The sequence below is a fragment of the Arachis hypogaea genome, chromosome 15 (assembly GCF_003086295.3).
Source record: "Arachis hypogaea cultivar Tifrunner chromosome 15, arahy.Tifrunner.gnm2.J5K5, whole genome shotgun sequence".
NCBI lineage: Eukaryota > Viridiplantae > Streptophyta > Magnoliopsida > Fabales > Fabaceae > Arachis > Arachis hypogaea.
The window spans coordinates 53938659-53963408 of NC_092050.1; the positions used below are offsets into that span (position 1 = coordinate 53938659).

Consider the following 24750-nt stretch of genomic DNA (forward strand, 5'->3'; position numbering starts at 1 on the left):
CCCTAGCATTCAAATGCCAGTGAGGGATCAGACATACACAAGTGCTGATAACAACCCCTCTAAAAAGGCTTCTCCAACCACTTCTGTAAGAAATAAGCCTGCAGCAACTAAGGTTGAGGAATATAAAGCCAAGATACCTTATCCTCAAAAACTCCGCCAAGAGGAGCAGGATAAGCAATTTGCTTGCTTTGCAGATTATCTCAGGACTCTTGAAATAAAGATTCCGTTTGCAGAGGCACTTGAGCAAATACCTTCTTATGCCAAGTTCATGAAAGAGATCTTGAGTCATAAGAAGGATTAGAGAGAAACTGAAAGAGTTCTCCTCACTGAAGAATGCAGTGCAGTCATTCTGAAAAGCTTTCCAGAAAAGCTTAAAGATCCCGGGAGCTTTTTGATACCATGCACCTTAGAAGGTAATTGCACCAAGACAGCTTTATGTGATCTTGGGGCAAGCATCAACTTAATACCTGCATCCACTATCAGAAAGCTTGGTTTAACTGAAGAAGTTAAACCAACCCGGATATGTCTCCAACTTGCTGATGGCTCCATTAAATACCCATCAGGCATGATTGAGGACATGATTGTCAGGGTTGGGCCATTCGCCTTTCCCACTGAATTTGTAGTGCTGGAAATGGAGGAGCACAAGAGTGCTACTCTCATTCTAGGAAGACCTTTCCTAGCAACTGGACGAACTCTCATTGATGTCCAAAAGGGGGAAATAACCCTGAAAGTCAATGAGGATGAGTTTAAGCTGAATGCTGTCAAGGCCATGCAGCATCCAGACACACCAAAAGACTGCATGAAAATTGATCTTATTGACTCTCTAGTGGAGGAGATCAACATGGCTGAGAGTCTCGAATCAGAGCTGGAAAACATCTTTAAAGATGTTCCGCCTAATCTAGAGGATTCAGAGGAATTGAAAGAGCCTCTAAAACTTCCTCAGGAAGAGGAAAAACCTCCTAAACCCGAGCTCAAACCATTACCACCATCCCTGAAATATGCATTTCTGGGAGAAGGTGACACTTTTCCAGTGATCATAAGCTCTGCTTTAAATCCACAGGAAGAGGAAGCACTAACTCAAGTGCTACGGACACACAAGATAGCTCTTGGGTGGTCCATAGGTGACCTTAAGGGCATAAGTCCAGCTAGATGCATGCACAAGATCTTATTGGAGGACAATGCTAAGCCAGTGGTTCAACCACAGAGGCGGCTAAATCCAGCCATGAAGGAAGTGGTGCAGAAAGAGGTCACCAAATTACTGGAGGCTGGGATTATTTATCCTATTTCTGATAGCCCCTAGGTGAGCCCTGTCCAAGTTGTCCCCAAAAAGAGAGGCATGACAATGGTTCATAATGGAAAAAATGAACTGGTTCCTACAAGAACAGTTACAAGGTGGCGCATGTGTATTGACTACAAAAGGATCAATACAACCACCAGAAAGGATCATTTTCCTTTACCATTCATAGACCAGATGCTAGAAAGATTAGCAGGTCATGATTATTACTGCTTTTTGGATGGCTATTCAGGCTACAACCAAATTGTAGTAGATCCTCAGGATCAAGAAAAAACAGCATTCACATGTCCATCTGGAGTGTTTGCTTACAGAAGGATGCCATTTGGGCTGTGTAATGCACCTGCAACCTTTCGGAGATGCATGCTCTCTATTTTCTCTGATATGGTGGAAAAATTTTTGGAAGTCTTCATGGATGACTTCTCAGTATATAGAGACTCATTCAGCTCCTGTCTTGATCACCTAACACTTGTTCTGAAAAGATGCCAAGAGACCAACCTAGTTTTAAACTGGGAAAAATGTCACTTTATGGTGACTGAAGGAATTGTCCTTGGGCATAAAATTTCAAACAAGGGAATAGAGGTGGATCAAGCTAAAGTGGAAGTAATTGAAAAATTACCACCACCTGCTAATGTTAAGGCAATCAGAAGCTTTCTGGGGCATGCAGGATTCTACAGGAGGTTTATAAAGGATTTTTCAAAAATTGCAAAACCTCTGAGCAATCTGCTAGCTGCTGACACGCCATTTGTGTTTAACATAGAGTGCCTGCAGGCGTTTGAAACTCTGAAAGCTAAGCTGGTCACAGCACCAGTTATCTCTGCACCAGACTGGACATTACCATTTGAACTAATGTGTGATTCCAGTGACCATGCCATTGGTGCAGTACTGGGGCAGAGGCATGACAAGCTTCTGTATGTCATTTATTATGCTAGCCGTATTTTAAATGATGCCCAGAAAAACTACACAACCACAGAAAAAGAATTGCTTGTAGTGGTTTATGCCATTGACAATTTTAGATCATACTTAGTAGGATCCAAAGTGATTGTGTACACTGACCATGCTGCTCTTAAATATCTACTCACAAAGCAGGATTCAAAACCCAGGCTCATAAGATGGGTGTTGCTTCTGCAGGAGTTTGATATAGAAATAAGAGACAGAAAAGAGAGACAGAAAACCAAGTGGCTGACCATCTGTCCCGGATAGATCCAGTAGAAGGGGCGTCCTTTCCCTCTATTGAGATCTCTGAAACATTTCCGGATGAGCATTTGTTTGAGATTCAGGAAACACCATGGTTTGTAGACATTGCAAACTATAAAGTTGCAAGGTTCATACCCAAGGAGTACAGCAGGCAACAAAAGAAAAAAATTAATTACTGATGCAAAGTACTACTTGTGGGATGAACCATATCTCTTTAAGAGATGTGTAGACGGAATAATCCATAGGTATGTGCCTAGAGAAGAAGCACAGAGGATCTTATGGCATTGCCATGGATCACAATATGGAGGCCATTTCGGAGGTGAGCGAACAGCCACCAAGGTCCTCCAATGTGGCTTCTACTGGCCTACACTCTATAGAGATTCCCGAGAGTTTGTACGTAGCTGTGACAGTTGCCAAAGAGCTGGTAATCTGCCTCATGGTTACGCCATGCCTCAACAAGGAATCTTGGAGATTGAGTTGTTTGACGTGTAGGGAATTGACTTCATGGGACCTTTCCCACCATCATACTCAAACACATATATTCTGGTGGCAGTCGACTATGTATCAAAATGGGTAGAGGCCGTTGCCACACCCACCAATGATACTAAAACAGTGCTGAAGTTCCTCCAGAAACATATCTTCAGCAGGTTTGGTGTCCCTAGGGTACTAATCAGTGATGGGCGCACTCACTTCTGCAACAAACAGCTTTACTCTGCCATGGTCCGGTATGGGATTCACCACAAGGTGGTGACTCCATATCATCCACAGACAAATGGGCAAGCTGAAGTTTCTAACAGAGAACTAAAAAGAATCCTGGAACGGACTGTAAGAACCCGTAGAAAGGATTGGGCACGAAGCTTGGATGATGCTCTGTGGGCTTACAGAACAGCATTCAAGACTCCTATAGGGACCTCCCCATACCAACTTGTGTATGGTAAGGCTTGTCACCTGCCCGTGGAATTGGAACATAAGGCCTACTGGGCAACCAGATTCCTAAACTTTGATGCCAAATTAGCTGGAGAAAAAAGATTGCTCCAGCTGAATGAGCTAGAGGAATTCAGATTCACTGCTTTCGAAAATGCCAAGCTTTATAAAGAGAAATAAAAAAGGTGGCATGACAGAAAGCTATCATCTAGAATCTTTGCACCAGGACAAAAGGTTCTGTTGTTTAACTCTAGGCTCAGGCTATTCTCCGGGAAACTGAAATCCCGGTGGAGGGGATCATATGTGATTACAAGTGTATCACCATACGGTTATGTGGAGCTTCAAGACATTGATTCTGATAAGAAGTTCATTGTTAATGGACAGAGAATCAAGCACTATCTTGAAGGCAATGTTGAGCAAGAGTGCTCAAGGCTGAGGCTAGATTAAAAGCTCAGCATGGTCCAGCTAAAGACAATAAAGAAGCGCTTGCTGGGAGGCAACCCAGCTATTAGCAAACTTTTTCTGTTATTTTATTTTATTTTATTTTATTTTATTTTATTTTTCATTTTAATTACATGAGCTTAATATTAACAAGGTAAAGAATCAATTGCATAAGTTCACAGGGCTACAGAAGGATTCAAAGCACAAAACAGAAAAAAAGGAGCTCACTGGCAAGAAAACGCCAGTAAAAGGCTGTTTTGGGCGTTCAACGCACAAAAGAAGTATCCACTGGGCATTGAATGCCAGTAAGGATAGCCATCTGGGCGTTAAACGCCAGAAGGAAGCATCTTCTCGGCGTTGAACGCCAGAAAGAAGCACCTTCTGGGCGTTTAACGCCAGATTTACAGCATCCTAGGCATTCAGAAAAATGCCCAGTGACAAAGGAGTTCCTGGCATTCAACGCCAGAAAGAAGCAACAGCTGGGCGTTGAACGCCCAGGAGAAGCAGCATTTGGGCGTTAAACGCCCAAAACATGCAGCATTTGGGCGTTTAAACGCCAGGATGGTGGGGAGGAGGTAAATTCGTTTTTACTTCACAATTTTTATTTTAATTTTAATTTTCATGTTTCAATTCATGATTTCTTGCATAAACATGTTACAAACTCTCAATTCCAAAAATCTTTTAACCCTAATTTCTAAAAACCTTATTTCAAAAATATCAAATGTATCTTAATCTATAAACACAAATCCTTTTTTTCTCAATCCAATCCAACTCTTTTTCAAATTTTCCAAAACAAATCTATCTCTTTTCCTTCTAAAATCTTTTCAACTCATCAATATCTTTTTCAAATCTCCACATTATCTTTTTCAAAAGTCAGATTTATCTTTTTCAAATATCTTTCATATCTTTTCAATTTTAAATCACATCTTTTCATATCATACTTATCTTTTCCAAATTACTTTTTCTATCATATCTTTTTCAAAAGATTTTCGAAACCTACCCCCTACCCCTTAAATATTGGCTCGGACCCTCCCCCTCTCCTCCACAAGTTGCGCCTAGCTCCCCGTCTATCCCTCTCCTTTCTTTTCTTTTTCTTGAGGACAAGCAAACCTCTAAGTTTGGTGTGTTTATCCGTGATCACTAAACCATACCCCCTAAGATCATGGCTCCTAAAGGAAAACAACCCACTCCAAGAGACAAGAAAGAGAGTATTCCAAAACCACTTTGGAATCAAGGGAAGTTCTTAACCAAAGAACATTCAGACCATTACTACAAAATAATGGGTCTAAGATCAGTGATCTCGGAAGTCAAGTTCGATCTGAAAGAAGATGAATATCCGGAGATCCAAGAGCAGATTCGAAACAGGAACTGGAAAATCCTAGCTAATCCTGAAACAAAAGTGGGATGGAATATGGTTCAGGAGTTCTACGCTAATCTGTGGCAAACAGACAGGCAGAGAATATCTAGAACTGCCCTCTATGACTATCGGACTTTGGTCAGAGGAAAGATTATTCACATCCACCCTGACAAAATCAGGGAGATCTTTAAGCTACCTCAGCTGAAAGATGACCCAGACTCCTTTAATAGGAGAATGATGAGAACAAACAAGGGCCTGGATAAGATTCTAGAGGATATATGCATCCCTGGAGCCAGGTGGACCACCAGCAGCAAGGGCGTCCCAAATTAACTCAAGAGAGAAAATCTCAAACCAGTCGCCAGAGGATGGCTGGACTTCATTGGGCGCTCTATATTGCCCACTAGCAACCGTTCTGAAGTCACCGTTAAAAGAAGAGTGATGATCCATTGCATTATGTTGGGAAAAGAAGTGGAAGTTCATCAACTGATTTCATGTGAATTTTACATAATTACAAACAAGAACTCCAAAGATGCCAGATTGGCTTATCCAAGCTTAATCTCTATGCTCTGTAAAGATGCTGGAGTAAGGATGGGAATAACGGAGTATATCTCAGTGGAGCAACCAATCACTAAAACCACAATGGAAAAACAACAAGTGTAGGATGACCCCATCAAGAGAAGAGCACAGGAATTTCTCCCGAAAATCCCTCAATTTGAATATTGGGAACATCTTGAAGCATCTGTTACTAAGTTGCAAGAAGCTATAGACCAAATAAAGGAAGAACAGCAAAATCAAAAGAGCATGCTCTGCAAACTGCTCAGAGAACAAGAAGAGCAAGGGTGTGAACTGAAGGAATTAAAGCGTCAGAAATTATCTCTTGAAGGGCCAAGCACTCCACAGACTAAAGAGGCATCCACTTCCCAACTTCAAGGTTGTTGAGTTCTAATCTTAGCCTTAACTCTATGATAATTGTTCTTATTTGAGTTTTACCTTAGAAGTTATATATAAATAGTAGTAATTAGTATCTATATTTTGATTTTATCTCCAATTAAACTATAATTTATTTTTCTCATCATCATTAAACATGAATAAAATAGCAGATTTTCTTTAGAATAAGGAGGCAATTTCTTTCGAGTTTTTAATAAGAAAAATTCTAATTATTTACATGTGGTGGCAATGCTTTTTATCTTCTGAATGAATGCTAGAACAGTGCATATGTCTTTTGAATTTGATGATTATGAATGTTAAATATGTTGGCTCTAGAAAGAATGATGAAAAAGGAGAAATGTTATTTGATAATCTGAAAAATCATAAAAAAATGATTCTTGAAGTAAGAAAAAGCAGTGAATACAAAAGCTTGCAAAAAAAAAAAAAAAAGAGGAGAGCGAAAATAAAAGAAAAAGGAAAAGCAAGCAGAAAAAGCCAATAGCCCTTAAAACCAAAAGGCAAGGTTAATAAAAAGGATCCAAGGCTTTGAGCATCAGTGGATAGGAGGGCCTAAAGGAATCAAATCATGGCCTAAGCGACTAAACTAAGCTGTCCCTAACCATGTGCTTGTGGCGTGAAGGTGTCAAGTGAAAACTTGAGACTGAGCGGTTAAAGTCAAGGTCCAAAGGAAAAAGAAGAGTGTGCTTAAGAACCCTGGGCACCTCTAATTGGGGACTTTAGCAAAGCTGAGTCACAATCTGAAAGGGTTCACCCAATTATGTGTCTGTGGCATTTATGTATCCGGTGGTAATACTGGAAAACAAAGTACTTAGGGCCACGGCCAAGACTCATAAAGTAGCTGTGTTCAAGAATCAACATACTGAACTAGGAGAATCAATAACACTATCTGAATTCTAAGTTCCTATAGATGCCAATCATTCTGAGCTTCAATGGATAAAGTGAGATGCCAAAACTCTTTGGAAGCAAAAAGCTACTAGTCCCGCTCATCTAATTAGAATTTGAGCTTCACTCAAAAAATCTGAGATATTATTGCTTCGTAACTTATTTGTATTCTATTTTATTTGTCTAGTTGCTTGGGGACAGCAACAGTTTAAGTTTGGTGTTGTGATGAGCGGATGTTTTATACGCTTTTTGGGGTTAATTTAATGTAGTTTTTAGTATGTTTTAGTTAGTTTTTAGTTTATTTTCATTAGTTTCTAGGAAAAATTCATATTTCTAGACTTTACTATGAGTTTGTGTGTTTTTCTATAATTTCAGGTATTTTCTGGCTGAAATTGAGGGAGCTGAGCAAAAATCTGATTCAGGCTGAAAAGAGGACTACTGATGCTGTTGGATTCTGACCTCTCTGCACTTGAAAAGGATTTTCTGGAGCTACAGGAGTCCAATTGGCGCGCTTCCAATTGCGTTGGAAAGTAGACATTCAGGGCTTTCAACAATATATAATAGTCCATACTTTGTTCAAGGATAGACAACGTAAACTGGTGTTCAACGCCAGTTCCATGTTGCAGTCTGGCGTTCAGCGCCAGAAATAGGTTACAAATGGGAGTTGAATGCCAGAAACAGGTTACAACCTGGCGTTTAACTCCAGAAATAGCCTAGGCACATGAGAAGCTTAAGTCTCAGCCCCAGCACACACCAAGTGGGCCCCAGAAGTGGATTTCTGTACCATCTATCATAGTTTATTCATTTTCTGTAAACCTAGGTTACTAGTTGAGTATTTAAACAACTTTTAGAGATTTATTTTGTATCGGATGACATTTTTAGATCTGAACTTTGTACTCTTTGACGGCATGAGTCTCTAAACTCCATTGTTGGGGGTGAGGAGCTCTGCTGTGTCTCGATGAATTAATGCAAGTATTTCTGTTTTCTATTCAAATACGCTTGTTCCTATCTAAGATGTTCATTCACGCTTCATTATGACGAAGGTGATGATCCGTGACACTCATCACCATTCTCAACCCATGAACATGTGCCTGACAACCACCTCCGTTCTACATTAGATTGAATGAGTATCTCTTAGATTTCTTAATCAGAATCTTCGTGGTATAAGCTAGAATCCATTAGCAGCATTCATGAGAATCCGGAAAGTCTAAACCTTGTCTGTGGTATTCCGAGTAGGATTCAAGGATTGGATGACTGTGACGAGCTTCAAACTCGCGAGTGCTGGGCGTAGTGACAGACGCAAAAGGATAGTAAATCCTATTCCAGTATGATCGAGAACCGACAGATGATTAGCCGTGCGGTGACAGCGCACCTGGACTATTTTCATTGAGAGGACGGATGGTAGCCATTGACAACGGTGATCCACCAACACACAGCTTGCCATAGGAGGAAACTTGCGTGTTTGAAGAGGAGTACAAGAGGAAAGCTGAAATTCAGATGACAAAGCATCTCCAAAACTCCAACATATTATTCATTACTACGTAACAAGTATTTATTTTATGCCCTTTCACCTTTTTACAATTCAAACTAAGAATTATTATTGATATTATATCCTGACTAAGAATTGCAAGATAACCATAGATTGCTCCAAACCAACAATCTCCGTGGGATTCGACCCTTACTCACGTAAGGTATTACTTGGACGACCCAGTGCACTTGCTGGTTAGTTGTGCGAATTTGTAAGAAATAGTAATATTGATATTGACATATACAAATTCGTGCACCATGCTCTACCCTTAGTTGTCCCATGTTGGAACTTAATTCTCCTAGGAAAGTGTTTATTTGTTCCCAATAAATCTGTGGAGGAAAGTGCATCCCCTGAGGCATCTCAAGAATTTCATGGTGAGGAATCTCCTCATACTCATGTTGAGGTCCATGATCTCTTATTTGCTCCATCCTTTTCTTAGTGATGGGCTTATCCTCTTCAATGAGGATATCTCCCTCTATGTCAATTCCAGCTGAATTGCAGAGGTGGCATATGAGGTGAGGAAAGGCTAACCTTGCCCAAGTGGAGGACTTGTCAGCCACCTTGTAAAGTTCTTGAGGTCTAATCTCATGAACTTCCACCTCCTCTCCAATTATGATACTATGGATCATGATGGCCCGGTCTATAGTAACTTCAGACCGGTTACTAGTAGGAATGATTGAGCGTTGAATGAACTCTAGCCATCCCCTAGCCACTGGTTTGAGGTCATGCCTTCTTAGTTGAACCGGCTTGCCTCTTGAGTCAATTTTCCATTGAGCTCCTTCCTCACATATGTCTATGAGGACTTGGTCCAACCTTTGATCAAAGTTGACCCTTCTTGTGTAGGGGCGTGCGTTCTCTTCCATCATTGGCAAGTTGAACGCCAGCCTTACATTTTCCGGACTGAAATCTAAGTATTTTCCCCGAACCATAGTAAGCCAATGCTTTGGAATTGGGTTCACACTTTGATCATGGTTCCTTGTGATCCATGCGTTTGCATAGAACTCTTGAACCATTAGGATCCCGACTTGTTGAATGGGGTTGGTAAGAACTTCCCAACCTCTTCTTTGGATTTCAAGTCGGATCTCTGGATACTCATTCTTCTTGAGCTTGAAAGGAACCTCAGAGATCACTTTTTTCTTGGCCACAACTTCATAGAAGTGGTCTTGATGGACCTTTGAGATGAATCTCTCCATCTCCCATGACTTAGAGGTGGAAGCAATTGCTTTCCCTTTCCTCTTTCTAGAGGTTTCTCTGGCCTTAGGTGCCATAAATGGTTATGGAAAAATAAAAAGTTATGATTTTACCACACCAAACTTAAAATGTTTGCTCGTCTCCGAGCAAAAGAAGAAAGAAAGAAGTAGAAGAAGAAGAGAAATGGGGGAGAGGGAGAGAGAGTAGGTTTCGGCCAAGTAGAAGGAGGGAGGATTGTGTTGTGTGAAATAGAAGAAGGAATGAGGGGTTTATATAGAAGTGGGGAGGGGTTTAGGGTTCGGCCATTTAGGGTTGGGTTTGGGAGGGAAAATATTTTGAATTTGAAGGTAAGTGGGGTTTATGGGGAAGAGAAGATGGATGTGAGTGGTGAGGGGGTGATGGGAAAGAGTGATTGAAGTGATTGGTGAAGGGCATTTGGGGAAGAGAGTTATGAAAAGGTGTGAAGATGAGAGAATAGGGTTAGGTGGGGATCCTGTGGGGTCCACAGATCCTGAGGTGTCAAGGATTTTTGATCCGTGTACCCTTTAGACGTGTAAAACGCCCTATACATGCAATCCTGTCGTTTAACGCCAGACTGCTGCCTGTTTCTGGCGTTAAATGCCACTTCCATGCTCTGTTCTGGCGTTTAACGCCAGGTAGATGCTTGTTCTTGCCGTTACACGTCAGCTTGGTGCTTTTTTCTGGCATTAAACGTCAGACAGATGCTTGTTTCTGGCGTTTAAATGCCAGACTGTTCTCCTCCAGGGTGTGCTATTTTTCATTCCATTTTTCACTCTGTTTTTGATTTTTTAGTAGTTTTTGTGACTTCACATGATCATCAACCTAAAGAAAACATAAAGTAACAATGGAAAATAAATAAATATAAATAGATAACATTGGGTTGCCTCCCAACAAGCGCTTTTTTAATGTCAATAGCTTGACAGTGAGCTCTCATGGAGCCTCACATATGTTCAGAGCAAGGTTGGAACCTCCCAACACCAAACTTAGAGTTAGAATGTGGGGGTTCAACACCAAACTTAAAGTTTGACTTTGGGGGCTTTGGTTGACTCTGCAGTGAGAGAAGCTTTTCATGCTTCCTCTCCATGGTTACAGAAGAAGATCCTTGAATTTTATACACAAGGTTGTCCTCATTCAGTTAAAGGATCAATTCTCCTCTGTTCACATCAATCACAGCTCTTGTTGTGGCTAGGAAGGGTCTTCCAAGGATGATGGATTCATCCTCATCCTTCCCAGTATCCAGGATTATGAAATCAGCAGGGATGTAAAGGCCTTCAACCTTTACTAGCATGTCCTCTACTTGTCCATAAGCCTGTTTTCTGGAGTTGTCTGCCATCTCTAATGAGATTCTGGCAGCTTACACTTCAAAGATTCCCAGTTTCTCCATTATAGAGAGTGGCATGAGGTTTATCCTTGATCCAAGGTCACATAAAGCCTTCTCAAAGGTCATGGTGCCTATGGTACAAGGTATTAAGAACTTTCCAAGATCCTGTTTCTTCCGAGGCAATCTCAGTTGATCCAGATCACTTAGTTCATTGATGAGCAAGGGAGGTTCATATTCCCAAGTCTCATTACCAAATAATTTGGCATTCAGCTTCATTCTCTTCAGAAGAAGAATACTCATCAGAGCTCATGAATGGCATAAGAAGGTTCAATGGAATCTTTATGGTCTCTAGATGAGTCTTAGATTCCTTTGGTTCCTCAGAGGGAAACTCCTTGTTGATCACTGGGCGTCCCAGGAGGTCTTCCTCACTGGGATTCATGTTCTCTCCCTCCCTTGTAAGTTCGGCCATGATGGTTAAATCAATGGCCTTGCACTCTCTTTTTGGATTCTCTTCTGTATTGCTTGGGAGAGTACTAGGAGGGGTCTCAGTGACCCTTTTACTCAGCTGGCCCACTTGTGCCTCCAAATTTCTAATGGAGGACCTTGTTTCATTCATGAAACTTAAAGTGGCCTTAGATAGATCAGAGACTATATTTGCTAAGCTAGATAGATTCTGCTCAGAATTCTCTGTCTGTTGTTGAGTGGATGATGGAAAAGGCTTGCTATTGCTAAACCTGTTTCTTCCACCATTATTAAAGCCTTGTTGAGGCTTTTGTTGATCCTTCCATGAGAAATTTGGATGATTCTTCCATGAGGGATTATAGGTCTTTCCATAAGGTTCACCCATGTAATTCACCGCTGCTATTGCAGGGTTCTCAGGATCATAAGCTTCTTCTTCAGAAGATGCCTCTTTAGTACTGTTGGATGATTTCTTCAATCCATTCAGACTCTGAGAGATCATATTGACTTGCTTAGTCAATATTTTTATTCTGAGCCAATATGGCATTTAGAGTATCAATTTCAAGAACTCCCTTCCTCATGGGTGTCCCATTATTCATAGGATTCCTTTCAGAAGTGTACATGAACTGGTTATTTGCAACCATGTCAATGAGTTCTTGAGCTTCTGCAGGCGTTTTCTTTAGGTGAATGGATCCACCTGTAGAATGGTCCAGTGACATCTTTGATATCTCAGACAGACCGTCATAGAATATATCCAGGATGGTCCATTCTGAAAGCATGTCAGAAGGACACCTTTTGGTCAGTTCCTTGTATCTCTCCCAAGCTTCATAGAGGGATTCACCTTCCTTTTGTCTGAAGGTTTGAACATCCACTCTAAGATTACTAAGCTTTTGAGGAGGAAAGAACTTGGCTAAGAAAGTTGTGACCAGCTTATCCCAAGAGTTCAGGCTATCCTTAGGTTGAGGGTCTAACCATATTCTAGCTCTGTCTCTTACAGCAAATGGGAAAAGCATAAGCCTGTAGACCTCGGGATCAACCCCATTGGTCTTAACAGTATCACAGATCTGTAAGAACTCAATTAAGAACTGAAAAGGATCTTCAGATGGAAGTCCATGAAACTTGCAATTCTGTTGCATCATAGAAACTAATTGAGGTTTAAGCTCAAAGTTGTTTGCTCCAATGGCAGGAATTGAGATGCTTCTTCCATGTAAATTGGAATTTGGTGCAGTAAAGTCACCAAGCATCTTCCTTGCATTGTTATTATTTTCGGCCATGTTGTCTTCTTTTTCGAAAATTTTTGTCAGATTTTCTCCAGAGAGTTGGGCTTTAGCTTACCTTAGCTTCCTCTTCAAAGTCCTTTCAGGTTCAGGATCAGCTTCAACAAGAATATTCTTATCCTTGCTCCTGCTCATATGAAAAAGAAGAGAACACAAAAGAAAATATGGAATCCTCTATGTCACAGTATTGAGATTCCTTTATGTGAGTATAAGAGTAGAAGAATAGAAGAAGAGAAATTCGAACACCAAGAGGAAGAGAGGGTTCGAATTTTGAGATGAAGAGAAGTGTTAGTAATTAAATAAATAATTAGAAGGAGATGAGAGAGAGGGAATTCCGAAAATTAAATAAATTAAAATAAAAATATTTTTGTTTTTAATTTGAAATTAAAATAAAATTAGAAAATTAGAAAATAAATAAAATTAAAATTAAAATTAAAATAATTAGTTAATTAAAAAGGAATTTTGAAAAAGAGGAAGGTGATTTTCAAAAATTAGAGAGAGAGAATTAGTTAGGTAGTTTTGAAAAAGATATGATTGAAACAAAAAGATAGGATTGATTAAAAAATTTGAAAATCAATTTTAAAAAGGTAAGAAGTTAGAAAGGAAGTTAGAAAAGATTTTGAAATTGATTTTGAAAAAGATGTGATTGAAACTTAATTTGAAAAGGATTTGAAAAAGAAATTTAAAAAGATTTGATTCTGAAAATTAATGTTGATTACTTGACTAACAAGAAACTAAAAAGATATGATTCTAGAGTTTAAAGATTGAACCTTTCTTAATAGGCAAGTAACAACTTGAAAAAAATTTTTTTTTTTTGAATCAAAATATTAAATGTTAACATTGAATTCGAAAAAGATAAGAAAAAGATTTTGAAAATCAATTTGAAATTTTTGAAATTATGAAAGAAAAAATGAAAAAGGTTTGATTTTTGAAAAAGATTTGAAAAAGATAGAATTTTTAAATTGAAAATTTGATTTGACTCATAAGAAACAACTAGATTTTAAAAATTTTTGAAAAAGTCAACTCAAATTTTCAAATTTGATGAGAAGAAAAAGGGAAAGATATATTTTTTTATTTTTGAATTTTTAATGATGAAAGAGAAAAACACAAAATTGACACAAAACACAGAAATTATGAATCAAAACAACTAATGCATGCAAGAACACTTTGAATGTCAAGATGAACATCAAAAACACTTTGAATGTCAAGATGAACACCAAGAACTTATTTTTGAAAAATTTTCAAGAAAAGAAAACATGCAAGACACCAAACTTAAAAAATTTTTATTCTTTAGAAATTAACAAATTGAAAATGCATATGAAAAACAAGAAAAGACACAAAACAAGAAAATATGAAGATCAAACAAGAAGACTGGCCAAGAACAACTTGAAGATCATGAAGAAAGCAATGCATGAAATTTTCGAAAATAATTTTTAGAAAATTAAAAGGATGCAATTGACACCAAACTTAAAACTTGACTCTAGACTCAAACAAGAAACACAAAAATATTTTTGATTCTATGATTTTATAAATATTTTTTTTTATTTTTCAAAAATAAGAATAATAAAAACAAAAAGGTTAAAATTAAAATAAAGTTACCTAATCTGAGCAACAAGATGAACCGTCAGTTGTCCAAACTCGAACAATCCCCGGCAACGGCGCCAAAAACTTGGTACGCAGAAATCGTGACGGTTCCATTCCTTGGTAACGGCGCTGATGGGGGGCAGAAGTTGGTGAATTAAAAATTATTAAAATAGTTACGTTGCAAGTATAGTTCTTAACTCACCAAAAATCTTCCTATCAATTTAGAAATATGTCACAGAGAGTTTAAATTAAAAATTACTGGGAGTTTAAGTCCCAGGTCGTCTCCCAACGAGTTGCAGAAAAGTGTGCTATTTTATTAATCAGATGTTCCAAGAAGTTGAGTTAAGTAGAGGGAAAATTAAAAAGAGGAAATTTAAATAATATGAATAAAAACCTTGACTGGGAGTTGATTAGTTGGAATTTCTATTATTGATGGAATGATCTCAAGATTAATTTATAATTAATGGTTGTTTTGTTTAGTTATCCTTTACCAGGTAAAGGAAAGTCAAACAAGTTGGAATGCTAGATCTATTCATGAGTTGCAACCCACTTAGTTCAAAGGGATTAGTGTTAGTGATTAGATAACAATTCAACAGTTAACCCAATTACAATTTTTATTTTAATCCTTCCAACTCAAGAGTTCCTTTCAATCAACTCCCCATCAAGTGAGGGAACTACTCACTCATTGCAAATAATAAATCCATAACACATGAAAGGGAATTAAAAGAAGGCATGATTATTGGAATGGAGAAATAAATTAAAATGGAAGAAATAATCCTTGTATCAAATAATCATGAAAGTATTCAAAGGAAAAAATTAAACAAAGCAAAGAACATGGAAGAATAAAACCAAGTTAAGAGAACGAACTAGAATGACGAGGTCTTGATGAGGAAAAATAACTCTTCTCAATGTTGCAATGCTAAGATCAATTCCCAAAATTAAAATTCTAAAACCTAGAGAGAAAAACCTAGAGGAGGAAAAACTAGCTCTAAAACGGTCAACTGTGTAGAATGAATGTTGTTGTTTGTTTCTGCATATTCTCTGGCTCTAGTCTGCTGTTCCGGGCCGAAAACTGGGTCGAAATAAGGTCCAAAATCGCCCCCAGCGAAGTCTGCAGATTATGCAGATCGCACATGTCACGCGATCGCGTCATTCGCGCTTTTCCTTGCCACGCGTTCGCGTCATCCACGCTACCACGTCGCCTGAGCTTTTCCAATCCGCGTGGCCGCGTGAGCCATGCGGCCGTGTCACTGCGATTCGCTCTCCTTCGCGCGTTCGCGTGAGCCATGCGACCGCGTCACTTCTCGCTGGTTATCTCCACAAATTCTTGTGTTCCTTCCATTTTTGCTAGCTTCCTTTCCAATTTCCAACTCATTCATGCCCTATAAAGTCTGAAACACTCAACACACAGATCACGGCATCGAATGAAATAAAGGAGAATTAAAAATACATAATTAAAGTCTCTAGGAAGTAGTTTTCAAACATGTTATAAATTCAGGAAGGGATTATAATTTCATGCTAATTTAATGAATAAGTGGGTAAGGATCATGATAAAACCATACAATTAAACACAATATAAACCATAAAATAGTGGTTTATCAACCAACCCACATTTAAACATCGGCATGTCCTCATGCTTAATTGAAGGAGATAAGGAAATAAGCATGAACACGTAGAAACTCATGAAATGCAATGCAAGCCTATATATAAATAAATGCAACTATATGATTCTTGCCCACTTGATCAAAAGTAAATAAGCTCTTCAAAACAATTACAAATCAAATTCCACTAATTCTATCATTATACAATAAAACAGATAAAGGTGCAAGAAGATAGCTCATGAAAGCAGGGAACATGAAAATTCAAGCATTGAACCCTCACTGATAATGTATGTACGCTCTAATCTCTAGTGTATAGGGTAATCACTCTATCCTTCTCTAATCATGCTTTCTAACTTTTGTTTTTCTCCTAACCAATCAACAACAGTTAATATACCAATGCAAATATCATGAGGTCTTTTCAAGGTTGTAATGGAGCTAAGGTACAGGTAGGGGTATACATTTGGTCAAGTGAGCTAATAAATTGAATCTTTAATTAACCCAAGCTTCAACCCAACCTATATATATTTTTTTTATGTAATCTTAAAGTTCATACCTAGCTACCCAGAATTCCCATTTTCTATTCATACTCATGTATCAACTTTATATTTGATTTTTATCACATGTGCATTGATCTTTGAATTCTGAATTTAACATTGGGGTAATTTTGTCCCCTTATTTATTTATATAAATAAATTTTTTTTAATTTTTTTTGACATTAAAATAATTATAGCTTATCAATGCACATAGATTTTTAATTCTTATAGTTTCACATGAGTAGGTATCCAAATTTCCATTAAATTCTCATGACACATTCCCTTAACAACTTTTGTTCCCACAATCTCCCATACTTAACTAGCACACACAATTCTATCTTAAGCTAACCAAAGATTCAATTTGGGATATACAATTGTTTTTCAGCTTAATGTTAGTAATGTGGTAAAATATAGAACAAATGGGATTTAAAGGCTCAAAGTGGTTAACAAAGGTAATTGGAAAGGGTAGGCTTAATTTGGATAAGTGAGTTTAAACAAATAATGGCCTTAATCATATGCAAGCATGCAAATATAATAAATATTGGACATATAAGATAAAACAAAATATAGATTACAATCATAGAGAAGTTAACACACAAGAAAGAAGTAATTATGGTTAAATAATGTAACCATACATAAAGGCTCAAATCTCTCACAGGTTGTGTGTTCTTTAGCTCAAATGTCATGTTCCAAATACAACTCAAGCAAGTTTATCATAAAATTTTGAAAAATTAGTGAAATTTTGTTCCAAAGATAGAGTCTTAAAAGAAACTTATTGTCTTTTCAATCAAGTAGAACATGCATGCAACTATCCTAACCTATGCAATTTATTCTATTCTATAAAAGAAAGAAAATGTAACTAAAATATCCTAATTATTGGTGCTAGAGAAGAGAGATTACCCCAAGAGGTCAGGTACTGACTGACCTCCCCACACTTAAGGCTTTGCACCGTCCTCGGTGCCGTCTGTTAGGAACAGGGGTGGGCTGGTAGCAGTATCTCCACAATCGGGACCGTCATGGCTCCCTGTGCTGGTAAAAGATGTGGAGTCCGGGGTATCCGAGTCCCTGAAGTATCCCTTGAGAAGCTCCTTGAGGTGTTTAAATCGGCGCTCGTTACGACGCTCTCTCAACTTAGCTTTGTGTTCTTGCCGATCCAACCTTTCAATTATCTGCTGGAGCAATTCATCAGTTGTGGGTGCTTGTGGTATTGAAGAAGGATTATCTTCAACTGGAGGAGTAGGAAGACTTGTAGTGGCTGCTAGAAGTCTGAGGTATTTCCTGTTAGGGACATATTGATCATCCCGTGGAAGCACGGCTTTGGTGTCCCCAGCTCTGTAGGAGACTCCGGCTGCTGAGACAAGATCTGAGACCAAGGCGGGGAAAGGTAAGTTGCCCACAATTTGTACGTGTCCCATAGCATTCCGGATATGTCTTGAGAGATTCAGATGTTGGTCTGTAAGGATGCACCATAGTAGAACGGCCATGTCCGCAGTGAAGGAGGACTCATGAGTGCTCGGAAAGACGTAATGGGACATGATCTGTGCCTAGACGCGAGCCTCCAAGGTAAGTGCTGAAGCCAAGATTCCCTTAGGGCGGGTACGGTGGTAACCGTAGATCCAACGGCTGCCAGGTAATGCGATAACTCCGAGAACGGAGTTCCAGTCAAATTGGTACCTCTGGCGCTTAAGTGCGGCTTCTTGGAAGGCGTCCATTCCTTCTGGAATAGGGGGGAAACTCAGAGCTTGCTGAATGGCCTCTTCTGTGATGGGGACTTGCTTCTGCCGGATATAAACAGACTGCAGGGTTGGCATGTAGAAGTTAGAGTAGAACTCAACTACCCAAGAAAGATTGACCTGCCTTGGCTGTCTCCGTAGGAAACCCCATTATCTTCGTTCAATTTGCGGCTCAACAAAGGTAGCAATATTGGACGGGAAGATAAGAAGGTATTCATTGTTATAGTTTCTTTCTGCCAGGATAGGGAACATCTGCTCACAGTAGCGATTGGGAAATCGCGCAGTGTCCTTTGCTGGAAAGGCTTTCTCCTTTTCATCAAACTTTATTATCGTCTTAACTCTTTTTGTTGAGGGCTTGACTGCGGTTGAAGAAGGCTCTGCCACTAATGCTCTTTTAGTTCCTCCTCTTGCTGGTGGTTTGGAAGTAGCTTTCTCTTTTCCTTTCTTGGTGGCCATCCTGAAAGAAGGGAAGAGAAAGTAAATTAAATTCAAAAAGATATTTAGCCAGGAAGGAAACGGAAAAGAGGGTGATGGATGCACATTAAGATATACTGACATTATCACATGCTCGCGAGTACATGTGAAAAGCCAACAATGGAAAATAGCTAGTGCATATAAAGACAAGTGACTGCAAGGTGTTTATTGGCATGCCAGCAAAGGGCATGAGTAGCATAGACCAAGCAAGACTTTGTAACAAACCATCACGTTTGTATTGAAAATTAAATTCAATTAATACAATAGTAAAGAAAAGTTGTGAAAAGCAAGCATTGAATAGTATAACAACATAGAGAAGTGCATACTGCCATTTGAGCTTTTTCACAAACACATAGCATGCATGATGAATAAGGTATAGAAAATATGAAGGTGAACATGCAAGCAATCCCTTAATTAGAATAAAAATAATTGTCAAACAATTTTCAACAATTCACAAGCATATAATGAGGGATAATGACTCAAAAAATTTCTAACACCATGTAAAAAGGAAAAGAAAAAGAAGGAAAATATGAATAATGAGAAGAAGAATAATATATAAAATAATATATAAAATGATAGAAAAGAGAAGAAGGAAGAAGAAAATAGAACCTTGGCAATGGAGGTGAGAGAGAGAGTGTGATAGGTGAGATTGGAAGAAATAAGGAGGGAAAAGAAAAATTAGGATTTGGAGGGGAGAAAGATAAGATATGTGGCAATTTTTGGATGAGCTGTGCGGCGCATGCGACGCGGCTGCGTGGGGCACGCGTTCACGTGGATGCGCTTCAAGTATGGTGACGCGATCGCGTCGGTCACGCGGTCGCGTGACCCATATTATGCTTCTGGCGCGAGTGCAGCCTCGCACCAGCACAACTCTCTGTTCAAATTAATTTAGTTGCCAAAATTGGGGTGGCGCGATCGCGTCGGTCACGCGATCGCGTGAGTGTGCGTCCAAAAACGGATGACGCGGCCGCGTCAGCAACGCGGTCGCGTGATAAGGATTGTGCCTCCAGCACCATTCCAGCATCACTCTCGCACAATATTTCATTGTGCACCCTTTTACGTCGAAAACTCAAGGCACGTGGCCGCGTGGGGCACGCGGCCGCGTGGGGAACACGGTAGCATGGGAGGCCAAAGTTCCTATGTGACGCGGATGCGTCGGCGACGCGGTCGCGTGGGAGGATTTGTGCCATTGGCACGCCTCCAGCCACACTCCAGCGTAACTTTCTGTTCATTTTTATTTTTCTTTACTCTCCCTGTGACGCGGACGCGTCGCGTAGCAAAATTTTTTTTTTTAAACATGTAAATGCAGATGCACGAAAGTACTACGAAAGAGAAGAGTTATTAAATAGGAAAAACTAAAAATAAAGAAAAGAACGATCATACCATGGTGGGTTATCTCCCACCTAGCACTTTGCTTTAACGTCCTTAAGTTGGACGCTCCACTAGCTCAATCTTCTGCTATGTGAGGATCTTCCAAGAGGAAGATCTCAAGCTCCTTGTTTCTCTGCATCTTCTCGCCATGGTATAGCTTCAGGCGTTGTCCATTAACCTTAATAAGTTCAGAGCTTGAAGGATGGCTTAGGTGATAAACTCCGTACGGTTCGGCCTTCTCTACTCTGTATGGACCTTCCCATCTTGATCTCAACTTGCCTGGTGGTGCACAAATTGTGAATCACACTTTTCACAACTCGTACCACTGACCAGCAAGTGCACTGGGTCGTCCAAGTAATACCTCACGTGAGTAAGGGTCGAATCCCACGGAGATTGTTGGTTTGAAGCAATCTATGGTTTCTTGTAAATCTTAGTCAGGAAGTCAATTATGTTTATCAGTTGAGTTGCGAATAAACAAGAGAGCATAGATTAAAGGTTACTTGTTATGCAGTAATGGAGAATATGTTGGAGTTTTGGAGATGCTTTGTTTTCTGAATCTCTGCTTTCCTCTGTCTTCTTGTTCACGCACGCACGTCCTCCTATGGCAAGCTATATGTAGGGGTTCACCGTCGTCAATGGCTACATCCCATCCTCTCAGTGAAGAATATGCTCACATGCTCAGTCATAGCACGGCTAATCATCTGTCGGTTCTCGATCATACTGGAATAGGATTCTTCGTCCTTTTGTGTCTGTCACTAACGCCCAGCACTTGCGAGTTTGAAGCTCATCACAGTCATTCGATCATTGAATCCTACTCGGAATACCACAGACAAGGTTTAGACTTTCCGGATTCTCATGAATGCCGCCATCAGTTCTAGCTTATACCACGGAGATTCTGATTAAGGAATCTAAGAGATACTCATTCAATCGTATATAGAACGGAGGTGGTTGTCAGGCACACGTTCATGGTTTGAGGAAGATGATGAGTGTCACAGATCATCACCTCCATCATAGTTAAGCGCGAATGAACATCTTAGATAGGAACAAGCGTGTTTGAATGGAAAACAGAAATACTTGCATTAATTCATCGAGACACAGCAGAGCTCCTCACCCCCAACAATGGAGTTTAGAGACTCATGCCGTCAAAGAGTAGAAAGTATAGATCTAAAATGTCATGAGGTGCAAAATAAGTCTCTAAAAGTTGTTTAAATACTAAACTAGTAGCCTAGGTTTACGAAAAATGAGTAAACTATGATGGATGATGCAGAGATCCACTTCTGGGGCCCACTTGGTGTGTGCTGGGGCAGAGATTTAAGCAATTCACGTGTAGAGGCTATTTGTGGAGTTGAACGCCAGTTTTTGTGCCAGTTTGGGCGTTCAACTCCAGCTTTTGATCCTTTTCTGGCGCTGGACGCCAGAATTGGGCAGAGAACTGGCGCTGAACGCCAGTTTACGTCATCTATCCTTGTGCAAAGTATAGATTATTATATATTTCTAGAAAGCCCTGGATGTCTACTTTCCAACGCAATTAGAAGCATGCCATTTCGAGTTCTGTAGCTCCAGGAAATCCACTTTGAGTGCAGAGAGGTCAGAATCCAACAGCATCAGCAGTCCTTTTTCAGCCTGAATCAGATTTTTGCTCAGCTCCTTCAATTTCAGCCAGAAAAATACCTGAAATTACAAAACAACACACAACTCATAGTAAAGTCCAGAAATATGAATTTTTCCTAAAAACTAATAAAAATAGACTAAAAACTAACTAGAACATACTCAAAACTATATGAAATTAACCCCAAAAAGCATATAAAATATCCGTTCATCACAACACCAAACTTAAACTGTTGCTTGTCCTCAAGCAACTAGACAAATAAAATAGAAGACTAATAGGTTGAGAAGCAATAATATCTCAGAGTTTTTGAGTGAAGCTCAGATTCTAATTAGATGAGCGGGACTAGTAGCTTTTTGCTTCTGAACAGTTTTGGCATCTCACTTTATCCATTGAAGCTCAGAGTGATTGGCATCTATAGGAACTTAGAATTCAGATAGTGTTATTGATTCTCCTATTTCAGTGTGATGATTCTTAAACATAGCTATTTTATGAGTCTTGGCCGTGGCCCTAAGCACTTTGTTTTCCAGTATTACCACCGGATACATAAATGCCACAGACACATAATTGGGTGAACCCTTTGGATTGTGACTCAGCTTTGCTAAAGTCCCCAATTAGAGGTGTCCAGAGTTCTTAAGCACACTCTTCTTTCTGCTTTGGACCTTGACTTTAACCGCTCAGTCTCAAGTTCTCACTTGACACCTACACGCCACAAGCACATGGTTAGGGACAGCTTGGTTTAGCCGCTTAGACCAGGATTTTATTCCTTTAGGCCCTCCTATCCACTGATGCTCAAAGCCTTGGGATCCTTTTTATTTGCCCTTGCCATTTGGTTTTAAGGGTTATTGGCTTTTTACTCTTGCCTCTTGGTTTTAAGAACTTTTGGCTTTTTCTGCTTGCTTTTTCTTTTTCTTTCTATATTTTTTTTCGCCTATTTTATTATATATATATTTTTTTTCTGCAAGCTTTGTTCTTTGCTGCTTTTTCTTGCTTCAAGAATCATTTTTATGATTTTTCAGATTATCAATAACATGTCTCATGTTCATCATTCTTTCAAGAGCCAACATATTTAACAGTCTTAAACAACAAATTCAAAAGACATATGCACTATTCAAGCATTTATTCAGAAGACAGAAAGCATTGCCACCACATGTTACTAATTAGAATTTTTCTTATTAAAAACTCGAAATTTTATTGCCTCTTATTCAAAAGATCTACTATTTTATTCATGTTTGCTGATGATGAGAAAAATAGACTATAACTTAATTGGGGATAAAATCAAAATAGACACTAATTACTACTAATGATCATGTAATGAAGACACAAACATAGATAAGCACTTATCATAGAGAAAATGAAAAACAGAGAAAGTAAGAACAAGGAACGAGTCCACCTTAGTGATGATGGCATTTCCTTTTTGAGGAACCAATGATGTTCTTGAGCTCTTTTATGTCTCTTCCTTGCCTTTGTGGCTTGATTCCTAGTGATTTTTGGTATTTCTATCCTCAGTTGCTTCCAATAATTATGTGGAGGGAAGTGCATCCCCTGAGGTATCTCAGGGATCTCTTGATTTGCAGCCACATGTTCTACCACTGAGCTATAGATCCTTCACATAATTGTTTTACCACACTAAACTTAGAATGTTGCTTGCCCTCGAGCAAAAGAAGAAGGAATAGATGAAGAAGAAGATGTGGAGAAAAAAACTAGGATTATGAGGAGGGAAGGTGGGGATCCTGTGGGGTCCACAGATCTTGAAATGATCCTGTGAGGTCCACAGATCTTGAGGTGTCAAGGCATTTACATCCCTGCACCAATTTAGGCATGCAAAATGCCCTTGCACACAACTCTGGGCGTTCAGCGCCAGGTTAGTGCCCATTTTGGGCGTTCAACGCCCATTTACTAGCCATTTCTGGCGTTGAACGCCAGAACCATGCTTGTTCTGGGCGTTCAGCGCCAGGATGTTGCCCATTTTGGGCGTTCAGTGCCAGAACCATGCTCTGTTCTGGCGTTGAACGCCAAACAGGTGCTTCCTCCAGGGTGTGATTTTTCTTCTGCTATTTTTGATTCCGTTTTCAATTTTTAATATTTATTTTGTGACTCCACATGATCATGAACCTAATAAAACATGAAAAACCATGAAAATAAATAAAAATTGGGTTGCCTCCCAACAAGCGCTTCTTTAATGTCCTTAGCTGGACCTTGCTGAGCTTTTAATCTAGCTTCAACCTTGAGCACTCTTGCTCAACATTGCCTTCAAGATAGTGCTTGATTCTCTGTCCATTAACAATGAACTTCTTATCAGAATCAATATCTTGAAGCTCCACATAACCATATGGTGATACACTTGTAATCACGTATGGTCCCCTCCACCGGATTTCAGTTTCCCGGGGAATAGCCTGAGTCTAGAGTTAAACAACAGAACCTTCTGTCCTGGTTCAAAGATTCTAGATGACAGCTTTCTGTCATGCCACTTTTTTTATTTCTCTTTATAAAGCTTGGCATTTTCGAAAGCTGTGAATCTGAATTCCTCTAGCTCATTTAGCTGGAGCAATCGTTTTTCTCCTGCTAATTTGGCATCAAAGTTTAGGAATCTAGTTGCCCAGTAGGCTTTATGTTCCAGTTCCACGGGCAGGTGACATGCCTTACCATACACGAGTTGGTATGGAGAGGTCCCTATAGGGGTCTTGAATGCTGTTCTGTAAGCCCACAGAGCATCATCCAAGCTCCGTGCCCAATCCTTTCTACGGGTATTTACTGTCCGTTCTAGGATTCTCTTTAATTCTCTGTTAGAGACTTCAGCTTGCCCATTAGTTTGTGGATGATATGGAGTAGCTACCTTGTGGCGAATTCCATACCGAACCATGGCAGAGTAAAGCTATTTATTGCAGAAGTGAGTGCCCCCATCACTGATTAGTACTCTAGGGACACCAAACTTGCTAAAGATATGTTTCTGGAGGAACTTCAGCACTGTCTTAGTATCATTGGTGGTGTGGCAATGGCTTCAACCCATT

At 39.5% G+C, this 24750-nt stretch overlaps 1 non-coding gene across 1 annotated transcript; it reads left to right on the plus strand.

Moving 5' to 3' along the window:
- The first annotated feature begins 12333 nt into the window (after positions 1-12333).
- LOC112752984 (small nucleolar RNA R71) lies at positions 12334-12441 on the plus strand. The gene has a single exon (XR_003177389.1). It is a non-coding gene; the product is annotated as a small nucleolar RNA R71 (small nucleolar RNA).
- Positions 12442-24750: the final 12309 nt, after the last annotated feature.